This window comes from Physeter macrocephalus, chromosome 8 (assembly GCF_002837175.3).
Source record: "Physeter macrocephalus isolate SW-GA chromosome 8, ASM283717v5, whole genome shotgun sequence".
Classification (NCBI taxonomy): domain Eukaryota; kingdom Metazoa; phylum Chordata; class Mammalia; order Artiodactyla; family Physeteridae; genus Physeter; species Physeter macrocephalus.
Genome location: NC_041221.1, coordinates 86,770,280 through 86,780,877, shown reverse-complemented (window position 1 = coordinate 86,780,877; position 10,598 = coordinate 86,770,280). Strand labels below are relative to the sequence as shown.

The following is a 10,598-nucleotide window of genomic DNA, read 5'->3' as shown; positions in this document are numbered from 1 at the left end:
CAAGGCTATGCTCCATAGATGCAGTGCTAATGCCAAGGCATCGTCCTCTCCTGCATGCTTCTTTAAAGTTCAGATTACCATAAACATTGGGAATTGGAAGGGATTTAGACATCATACAGTCCAACCTTGTACTTGTGGAATCAATGCTTTCTAGAGCATCTGTGTTGGAAAGACCAAAATTAGTGCATTTCAAGGGAAGCAGTCTTGATTCAGTTAAAGTGTTTTCAGTTGCAAATGGAAGAAACACAACTCAAACAAGGGGAATTCGCTCTCAAGACTGAAAAATTCAGCAGTGTTTCTCATTCATAGCATGGGTTGTTAGAAGGTTTCAAATTATGTTACCATCTCTCTTCACCCCTTAATCCTGCTTTTTTTTTTTTTTTCAGATGAATTTCTTCCCTGTCATCTCTTTGTGGTACCACTCAGGGCTCCAGTGTTATATCTTAACATCTCCATGCCCAGAACAAATAGAAATTCTGTTTCTAACACTTCAAGTCAAAGTTCTAGATTTAAGTATAGTAGACTGACTTGCATCACAGACCCACCTTTAAACAAAACCCTGGGCCCAGGGAAGAAGGAAGACATGGAATCCTCAAGTTAGGTCGTGTACTCACACAGAAGTAGCTACCAAACCAGGTGATCTGATCTAGATTATTTTCAATTGTCTTCTTTCTCTCATTCTCAACAACACAATGAGGCACAATTCTTTCTCCTACATCTTCAGTCAATTCCCTTCCTTCTACTGAGACTGATACCACCTCGATTCAAATTGCCATTAAGGCTTTCCCTGGGACAACAGTTAGAGACACCTCATTGTCTCTAGTCTTCTCTCTAAACTATTTTTTATTTTGTTGCCGCAACTTTAAACCCATATTTCATTCCCTACTGCCCCACACCAACTCATTCACCCTCTCCTTTAAGATCTATCCATTCCTTTTCCATCTCAAATTCTACCTTTTTAAAGTTGAGATCAATAAGTCTCTCTTCTATTATCCCATAATTTTCTCTACCTTCATTATATAGTCTGTCTTTATATTAGGTCTTAGATGCCTGCGTCCTCCACCTAGATTATGAGTAGTTACAGCGCATGAGCCATATCTTATTCATCTTTGTATCCACAAAAGTACTGAGAGTGAGGTCTTGCCCAAAATAAGGTTTCAATAAATGCTGGCCAAATTTAATTAATGAGGTGCTGAACTGTCCAATATTAACAATAAATATTTTAAGAATGCTATCTAGACCAAAGTACTTAAGGAAAGACACATATATCACTATGTAAGATTTTGTAATTACATTAAGAAGAACCAAAATTAGTCTCAGCACCTGGTCAATAACAGGAGACAGTTTTCCATGGATCTCTTGTATTTCTGTAAAACTTGCAAATGAAACACTAACTGTTTTATTCTTGTCTATCTTTTCAAAGTTGTTTCTAATGAAAACATATGGCTTTGGGGAACACAGAGGCAATGTCTCCCTCTAGAGCAAAATGCCTATTTGCTTATGATCCATTATAAAAGGTTCAGGTTTCCTAAGCTTAGTGTTTCTGCCCTATATTGCAACCCAACAATCTCTAAGTTGTCCCTATCCACAGGGTCTAAGATGGCTCCATACCAAGACTATGGTCTAAGAGATTTGATTAAAAAATGGGGAAAAGGATGGGTGTGCCTTTTATCTATAAATAGATAACTAGACATTTGTTTAGATTTTTTTTCTGCTTATAGTCTATTGGTCAGAATTTACTCCTGTGTTCATACCTGGCTGCAAGGGAGGCTGAGAAATGTAGTTTGTATTCTGGGACCCAAAATACCCAGCTGAAAATCGGGGGCTTAAATATTATAGAATGGATGGCGGGTGACCATCAGATTTTTAAATCTGACTCCCTCAATTGGACTATGAGCTCCTGATGTCCATATAATTATGTCTCAGTTATATTCAAACTCCAACATTTAATACAATGCTTGCATATAACAGTTGAAGAAAAATAAGTGGATGAAAAAAGTGAATGTTATGTTCATGACAACACAACAAATGTGAACACTAATATCTGCATTGTATGTATGAAGAAACTTGGACTCAAAAGATTAGATAAGCTAAGCTGACCAGCACAGAGAGAACCAGCCAAGGAATAAAACTTAGACTTTGAACCCAGGCTCTGTTTACTCCACTGCACTGGTATCCTTTTTAATCTTATAAAGTTGCAAAAACACTTTAAAATAATATGATTTATCTCAGTTGTATAATTCCAGATAAACTAGTTTTTTTTTTTGTTTTTGTTTTTTTTTTTTTTTTTCTTTTTTCCACTGTACAACCTGCTTCAGTGTCTGCAGCCTATGGGTAGAGGCCAGGCAATGGTTCTGGGCCAGTTTGCTCTGGCATGGGACACTATGAGAGGCCCAGGGGGACGGGCCTGCCATTAAACTAGTTTTCTTGATCTACCCTCTCCCCATGAAAATACAGAGTGGAAAGCTTTTCAGACACTTTTAATGCTAACTTTCTCTGATTATAGGAATGATAATCATGTGGAAATTTAGTTAAGAGAGCAACAACAATCTTTTATTATTGAACTCTTCCCAAGTGGCTGAACACATCTGTTTCTCTGTGCCTTTTAAGAAGGTTTATTTTTTAAATTAACATTTTTATACTATCTTTAATACTTAATCTTCTTCATAGTATTTGTGAAAGCAGGAGGAGAGGAGTATGAATAAATGAATAAAAATATTTTCTGGAATTTCTTCAGGAAGACATTTGCAGGGGCCATTCTTAAGTGGTCATTAGCAAGGGCTCTTTCTAATCTTTGCTGAGAGGTTATGCTCTCAGAAGTAATCCTTAATATATTTTTACAAAGAGACATTATGTTCTAACTATAAAAATGATTAAAAAAATTTAAAAATTAATACTTGGTATGTAAGAACTGGTTAAAAATGGTGGTGGTGGTTGGGAGGGGGCTTTAAACACAAGGGAAATCCCAGATATTCATTACTTTTTATTCTTTTTAAAAGATATTTTAGTTGATATACCTGCTATTCATTTGTTTTCCCCCTCATCTATTTAGGAACATGGAATCAGAAAATTGAAATTCCATCTACATATAGTTAAAATAGCTGTGATATCTATCTATCTATCTATCTAACTATCTATCTACCTATCAATCTTATCTATCTTCAAAATGTATATATGAAGCTTGGATAGAGGAGATAAGTGAAATTACATCTTGGAAAATAACTTGGAACTTATTAAATTTTAAAGAATGTATCTTGTGCAGGAGGGGGTACATGTTTCCATCAAACCTGAGGTTATAGAGAACAGTGTTTTTCTTTTTATATATATATTCTTCCAATTGTGAAAACAGCCCCATGGCATATGATATATTGACTTTAGCAGCTTGCATATACCTAGTCTTGCCAATACAGTTATTTGAAATTAAATCGACTTTCTTTGACATTAGCAGTTTGCATACACCTAGTCTTGCCAATACAGTTATCTGAAGTTAAATTGACTTTCTTGAAATGTTTAATTGGAATCCTTGAATTATTGAGCAGACTCACAGGCCGATTGATTGCCTGTCTCCCAAAGGACACCTCTTGGCCCCAAACCTCCAAAGTGTTAATTGCTTTACTGCCCAAAGCACTAATGACCGAAAGGTTGTGAATTGACTTGATGCCTAACTCAGTTACCCATTTACAATATATTTACATCACACATTATTACACAACAATCAGAGATGCCCTGGTGTTCAATTCAGAATGTCTGCCTTAATTTATTAGTCCCAATATTTATTTTAAGGTGAAATGACTTTCCCTTTTCCAAAATCTTTGAAATCTGAAGAATAGGGGTGATGGTGGTCAATAGTGATATACGTTGGGCATAAGCCCTAGGAGCAATGCTGACAGTAAACTTTTGAGTCCAATTTGGGAGACATTTGCACTTCTCTCACTTCTAGACTTCCCTCTGTCCTTCTAGACATTGTGGACTGGGCAAGAGTGCAACATAGTACATAATCACTTTTGAAAATTGAGCAGGCATCTGAGCCCTAAAGCAAGATGTTGAGTTTTGCATCATTGAAAGGTTATTTGAAAGGTTATTTGTATATTTATTTACTAAAAGTGTATAAAATGCAGGATATAGCCTCCACCACAAAATTTCTAATCAAAAGGAGAAGAATCTCACAAACAAAAAAATGCATGGGAAGCAGGCTGGCAGTGGATTTTTAATTATTCCAGTTAGAAATATGATTTTCTTCCTCTTTAAAAAAATGGGTGAAACAGATATCTACTCTCATTTTTGCCATCTACTAATTTCAAAAGCAAAAGCCAGTGCAATGATTTATGAGATAAAGACACATACTTGAGGCATGACAAGTTCATTTGACTGGCTTATCACTTTAAATACATACTCTCCATGCATTTTACATTATTATATTCGTTTGCTTGTCAATCACAAACAGAAAATTGACTTCATTTATTTTTCAATAAAGAGCATAAAATGAAATTACCAATCAAATTCCAAATACCTAGCAAATCAGAGGATCTCCATCTGGCTCCAACCCTGACTTTATTACCTACTACTTATTCTAATGTGCTCTCTGATATAACCAAATAGAACTACTCACTCATCTGTAAGTACCTTCTTATGCTTATTCATTTCCATGTCTTTGTTAATGCTGCTCTGTTGTTCTGGAAAAAAAAAATTTTTTCTAACTTTACAGAACCAAAATTTTAAGTATCTTTGAAATCCCCTTCAAATGATTATTTCCTTTCCACCACCATTCTGTGTTGGGGGAGAGGAACTATATAAGTAAGATCAGAAGAACATTATTCTCCCTGTTCTGCAGAAGGGCTTTACAGCAGAAGTAGAGCAGGTGTGAGGCTTGTTGCAATGGTCTAAGGAAGAGACAATGATAACTTTGACCAGAGTAAAATCAATGGAAAAGGAGAGAAGTAGGCATATTGTATATATAGTTTGGAAGTAGAATCAACTGGTTTTACTGGTGAATTGGAGATGGACATGAATAAATAAGAGGAATCAAACATAATTGTATTTTTTTTTTGGCTTGGGCCAAATGAGGAAGGCTAGGAAAGAAAACAGTTTATGGTAAAAATCAGGAAATCATTTAAGGCCCTATTAAGGTTGAAATGTCTATTAGAGATCCAAATTGATGGAACGGGAAGGCAACTGGCCAAGAGTTGACATCTCAGAGGGGAGAGTCAAGGCTGGAATTATAAATTTGGGAATTGATAGTATGTAAATAATTTAAAAAGCCATGAGAATAGAGGCAATCACACAGGGAGATATGTAGAGAGGAGAGGAAAGAAGAGGACTCTGAAAGGACCAGTAAGATAAGAAGAAAGAAGAATTTGGATTTGCAGAAGAAGGAGTGACTGTTAACTACTGTCTAATGCTGCTGAGAGGCTAAGAAAACGTGGAAAAGTATTCATTAATTTTGGTCATATGGAAATCATCTGGAACTCTGACTAGGGCATTGGACAGGTAATGTTGGGAGTGGAAGCAAGATTCTAACAGGTAGAATTATGAACTGAAAGTCAGAAAATGAAGAAAAAATTCAGCTTAACTGTAGAGGAAAACTGAAAAATTGGCAGAAGTTAGTGGACAATGTGGTGCTGAGGGAGATTTCTCTTTTTTAATATGGAAGAACACATCCATTAATAGGAATGATCCAGTCAAGGGGAAGATCAATGATGCAAGGGGGAAGGAGGAATCAAGGCAGCACAGTATTCAAAAAGACTCTAAGAATTAGACCCAGAGGATAAGGAGGTACTGGCATTAGCTAGGTGGAAAGAAGTCTTCAATTTTACTATGAAGAAAAGAAAAGTTGCACATGCCAGGAAAGCATAGATTTGGTAGAGGGAATGTGAGAGATCTAGAATCTAATAACTTCTATCTTGTCAATGAAGTGCTAGTTCCAGTGTGAGAAGTGCAGAACGTAGATCTGAAGACTGGAGGAAAGAGGATTTATAAAAGAATTGTCTCTGAAAGTGGGAAAGTAAGCTTATCACAGAAGCAGATAATTTCATGGGGCACTACTCTGTGCCCAACTGAGATTTGAAAGAGAAATCTCTCTGTTTGATTCTGTGATTGTCTTCATTCACATTCAACTGCATCTAGAAAGATGCAGAAGGAATCAGATTACTTTATTTTACACTATAGTTAATTATTTACATATCATTTCTTTATATAATAAGTAATAAACAATATGGAAAACAACATAAGGAAACCATATAAAATTCACATCTGTACTCCCCACAGCACTCAGCGCATTGTAATCCCTTAATATATCTATCAACACATTTTGGAATGAATAAACATTTTCCTTGCTATCTTTGTAAATTTGGTAATGTTCTTTTTTTTAACTTTGAAAAGTAAAATACCATTATTAATCATGATAAAGAAATAAAAGTAAAACAGAAGTGTCAGATTTTTTATCAGATTTAAAATAAAGTACAGTGTATATATATATATGTACATATTTGCATTTGAGTCTCTCAAGAAGCTTAGAGAATACATCGTATTGAATCTTCCAAAATAATATCCCAAGGTAAAGAAGAACAAGAGTGGAGAGAGGCAAAAGAAAGTAGATGTAGAACATTTCAGCAGAGAGCCTCATTGGACTGTGAGTGCTGAGGCGGGTAGATAGCAAATGCTCAGTGGTAGGTTGGGTTTCTTGCTGGCAATGCGGAACTGAATCATAAAAGAGCTGAAATTGTGTTGTCTGCTTTTCAAACAATGTGACCTAAAGTTAACCTTGATGTGGAAAACATGTTTGCATATTAGCAGAAACCCTAACATTTAAAAGCAAGTTCCTATTCAATTTCTATGGTAACTTTTAGTTAAAATATTGGCATAATTCATAGTAAGCATAATGGTCTTTAGAAAACATGTTTTCCAGACATTAGTTTTAAAACTAAAATATGTATATTTATTCAACTGTATACACCATAAAACAACATAGAACTATGACCTGTTACTTTGGGAAATGAAATCTGACAGTTGCTGTTTCCTTTTAATTGGCCTTAAATCAATCCAAATGAGAGACAGTGTTCTCAAACACTCATATACTTGACAGCTTGTCTTTATCTGAAAAAAAAAAAAAAAAGCTGAAATAGAAGATCTAAAGTGAAAATGATGAATGGAATAAAACTGCTGAGAAGCATTTGTGGAATTATTTGCATTTTCTTTCTCCTATCTTCATGCCCATAGAGAAATAGAATACATTAAGTAATTAACTTTGATCCTGATAAAGGAAACTTCAAAAAGAGAGAAATTTGCAGCAGCATGGATGGACCCAGAAATTATCATACTAAGTCAGAGAAAGATGAATATTATATGATATCACTTATATGTGAAATCTAAAAAGCAATACGAATGAACTTATTTAGAAAACAGAAACAGACTCACAGACTTAGAAAAAAAACTTGTGGTTACCAAAGGGGAAGGGTGTGGGGAGGGGTAAATTGGGAGTATGAGATTAACAGATGTACGCTGTTATATATAAAGTAGATAAACACAAGGATTTACTGTATAGCACAGGGAACTATATTCAATATCTTGTAATAACCTATAATGGAAAAGAATAGAAAAAAGAATATAAATATATGCATACATATATGTATAACCAAATCACTTTGCTGTACACCTGAAACACAATATTGTAAATCAACTATATTTCCATAAATAAAATTTTTAAACTTAAAAAAGTAAAAAAATAATTTCTTTGCTTATGAAAATATCAATTGAGCTCTTGTACATGCACACAAACCAAACACCATCATTCATTCAATTTATGTTTACTGAGTACCCATCCCATCATGTGACTGGCAATATTGTGGAGATGTAATAGTAAATAAGAAACAAAAGGTGATATAAAGATAGTGACTGATAAGGTTTAGATTGGATGTTCTATTTGGATCTTCTGCTCATTTTTAAATTGAGTTATTTGTTTTTTTGCTGTTGAGTTTTTGAGTTCTTTGTATATTTTGGATATTAATTCCTCATTAGGTGTATCATTTGAAAATATCTCCCCCATTCAGTAGGTCGTCATTTCATTCTTTTGATAGGTTCCCTTGCTGTGCAAAATCTTTTCAGCTTGATGTAGTGCCATTTGTTTATCTTTGCTTTTGTTTCCCTTGCCTGATGCCACATATCCAAAAAAATATTACTAAGACCAATGTCAAAGAGCGTAATGCCTATGTTTTATTCTAGAAGTTTTATGATATCAGGTCTTACATTTAAGTCTTTAATCCATTTTTAATTTATCTTTGTGTACAGTGTGAGAGAGTAGTCTAGTTTGGTTCTTTTACATATAGCTGTCCAGTTTCCTAACACTGTTTTTGAAGAGGCTGTCTTTTCCCCATTGTATATTCTTGCCTTCTTTGCTGCGGATTAACTTCCCATATAAGTATAGGTTCATTTCTGAGCTCTCTATACTGTTTCATTGATCTGTGTGTCTGTTTTTGTGCCAGTGCCATATTGTTTTGGCTACTGAGCTTTCTAGTATGGTTTGAAATCAGTACGCATGATACTTTCAGCTTTATTCTTTTTTCTCAAGATTGTTTTGGATATTCAGGATCTTTTCTAGTTCCATACATATTTTAGAATGATTTGTTCTACTTCTGTGACAAATACCATTGGCATTTTTATAGGGCTTGCATTGAATCTATAGATTGCCTTGGGTAGTATGGTCATTTTAGTAATATTAATTCTTCCAGTCCACGATCACAGTATATCTTTCCATCTGTTTATGTTGTCTTCAATTTCTTTCATGAGTGCCTTACAGTTTTCTGAGAACAGGTCTTTTACCTCCTTAGTTAGATTTCTTCCTAGGTATCCTATTCTTTTTGATAAGACTGTAAATAAGATTGTTTCCTTAATTTCTCTTTTTGATAGTTCACTGTTAGTGCATAGAAATGCAACAGATTTATGCATATTAATTTTGTATCCTGCAACTTTATCGAATTTATTGATGAACTCTAGTAGTTTTTTGGTAGTGACTTTAGGATATTCTGTGTATAGTATCATGTCATATGCAAACAGTGACAGTTTTACTTCTTCCTTTCCAATATGAATTCCTTTTATTTCTTTTTATTGTCTGATTGCTGTGGCCAGAACTTCAAATAATATGTTGATAAAAGTGGCAAGAGTGGGCACCCTTATCTTGTTCCTGATCTTAGAGGAAATGCTTTCAGTGTTTCACCATTGAATGTAGTGTTAACTGTGAGCTTGTCATAAATGGCCCTAATCATGTTGAGGTATGTTTTCTTTATTCTCACTTTATTGTTTTTATCATAAATGAATGTTGAATTTTGTCAAAAGGTTTTTCTGCATCTATTGTGATGTTCATGTGATTTTTTTTTTTTTTTTTTTTTTGCCGTACACGGGCCTCTCACTGTTGTGGCCTCTCCCATTGCAGAGCACAGGCTCCGGACGCGCAGGCTCAGCGGCCATGGCACACGGACTTAGTTGCTCCGCGGCATGTGGGATCTTCCCGGACCGGGGCACGAACCCGTGTCCCCTGCATCGGCAGGCGGACTCTCAACCACTGTGCCACTAGGGAAGTCCTGTTCATATGATTTTTATTCTTCAATTTGTTAATGTGGTGTATCACACTGGTTGATTTGCAGATATTGAAGCATCCTTGCACTCCTAGGATAAATCTCATTTGATCATGGTGTATGATCCTTTTAAGGTATCATTGAATTATGTTTGCTAGTATTTTGTTGAGAATTTTTGCACGTTCATCAGTGATGAAGTGTTTCTTCATCTGCAATTTTTTTTGGAATAGTGTAAGAAGAATAGGTGTTAACTCTTCTCTAAATGTTTGGCAGAATTTACCTATGAAGCCATCTGGTCCTGGACTTTTGTTTGTTGGGAGGCTTTTAAATTACTGATTTAATTTCATTACTGGTAATTGGTCTGTTCCTATTTTCAATTTCTTCTTAGCTCAGTCTTGAGAGATTGTACATTTCTAGGAATTTGTCCATTTTTTTCTTGGTTGTCCACCTTATTGGCATATAACTGTTTATTGTAATCTTTTATGATCCTTTGTATTTCTGTGATGTCAGTTGTAACCTCTCCTTTTTCATTTTTGATTTCATTGATATAAGCCCTCTTTTCTTCTTGATGAATCTGGCTAAAGGTTTATCAATTCTTATCTTTTCAAAGACTCAGCTCTAGTTTCATTGAATTTTTCTCTTTTTTTGTCTCTATTTCAATTATTTCTGTGCTGATCTTTATGATTTCTTTCCTTCTACTAACTTTGGGTTTTGCTTGCTCTTTATAGTTCATTCTTTTTATAGTTCCTTCTTTTTATAGTATAAGTTAGGTTGCTTTAGATTTTCCTTTTTTGTATCCTGAGGTAGACTTATATTGCTATAAACTTCCCTCTTAGAACTGCTTTTGCAGCATCTCACAGATTTCGGATCATTGTGTTTGCATCTTTATTTGTCTCCAGTATTTTTTGTGTATCTATTCTAGATTTTTGGTTTGTGGTTACCATGAGACATATATTGCAATCTATATCTATATCTACATCTATATGAATGGTTATTTTAAGTTGCTGATCTCTTAAGTTTGCATATATTTTA

At 34.7% G+C, this 10,598-nt stretch overlaps 1 non-coding gene across 1 annotated transcript; it reads right to left on the bottom strand.

The window, feature by feature from the left end:
* Positions 1-2,298: 2,298 nt before the first annotated feature.
* Positions 2,299-2,431, bottom strand: LOC112065643 (small nucleolar RNA SNORA42/SNORA80 family). Its single transcript, XR_002892140.1, has one exon. It is a non-coding gene; the product is annotated as a small nucleolar RNA SNORA42/SNORA80 family (small nucleolar RNA).
* Between the last annotated feature and the right edge of the window lie 8,167 nt (positions 2,432-10,598).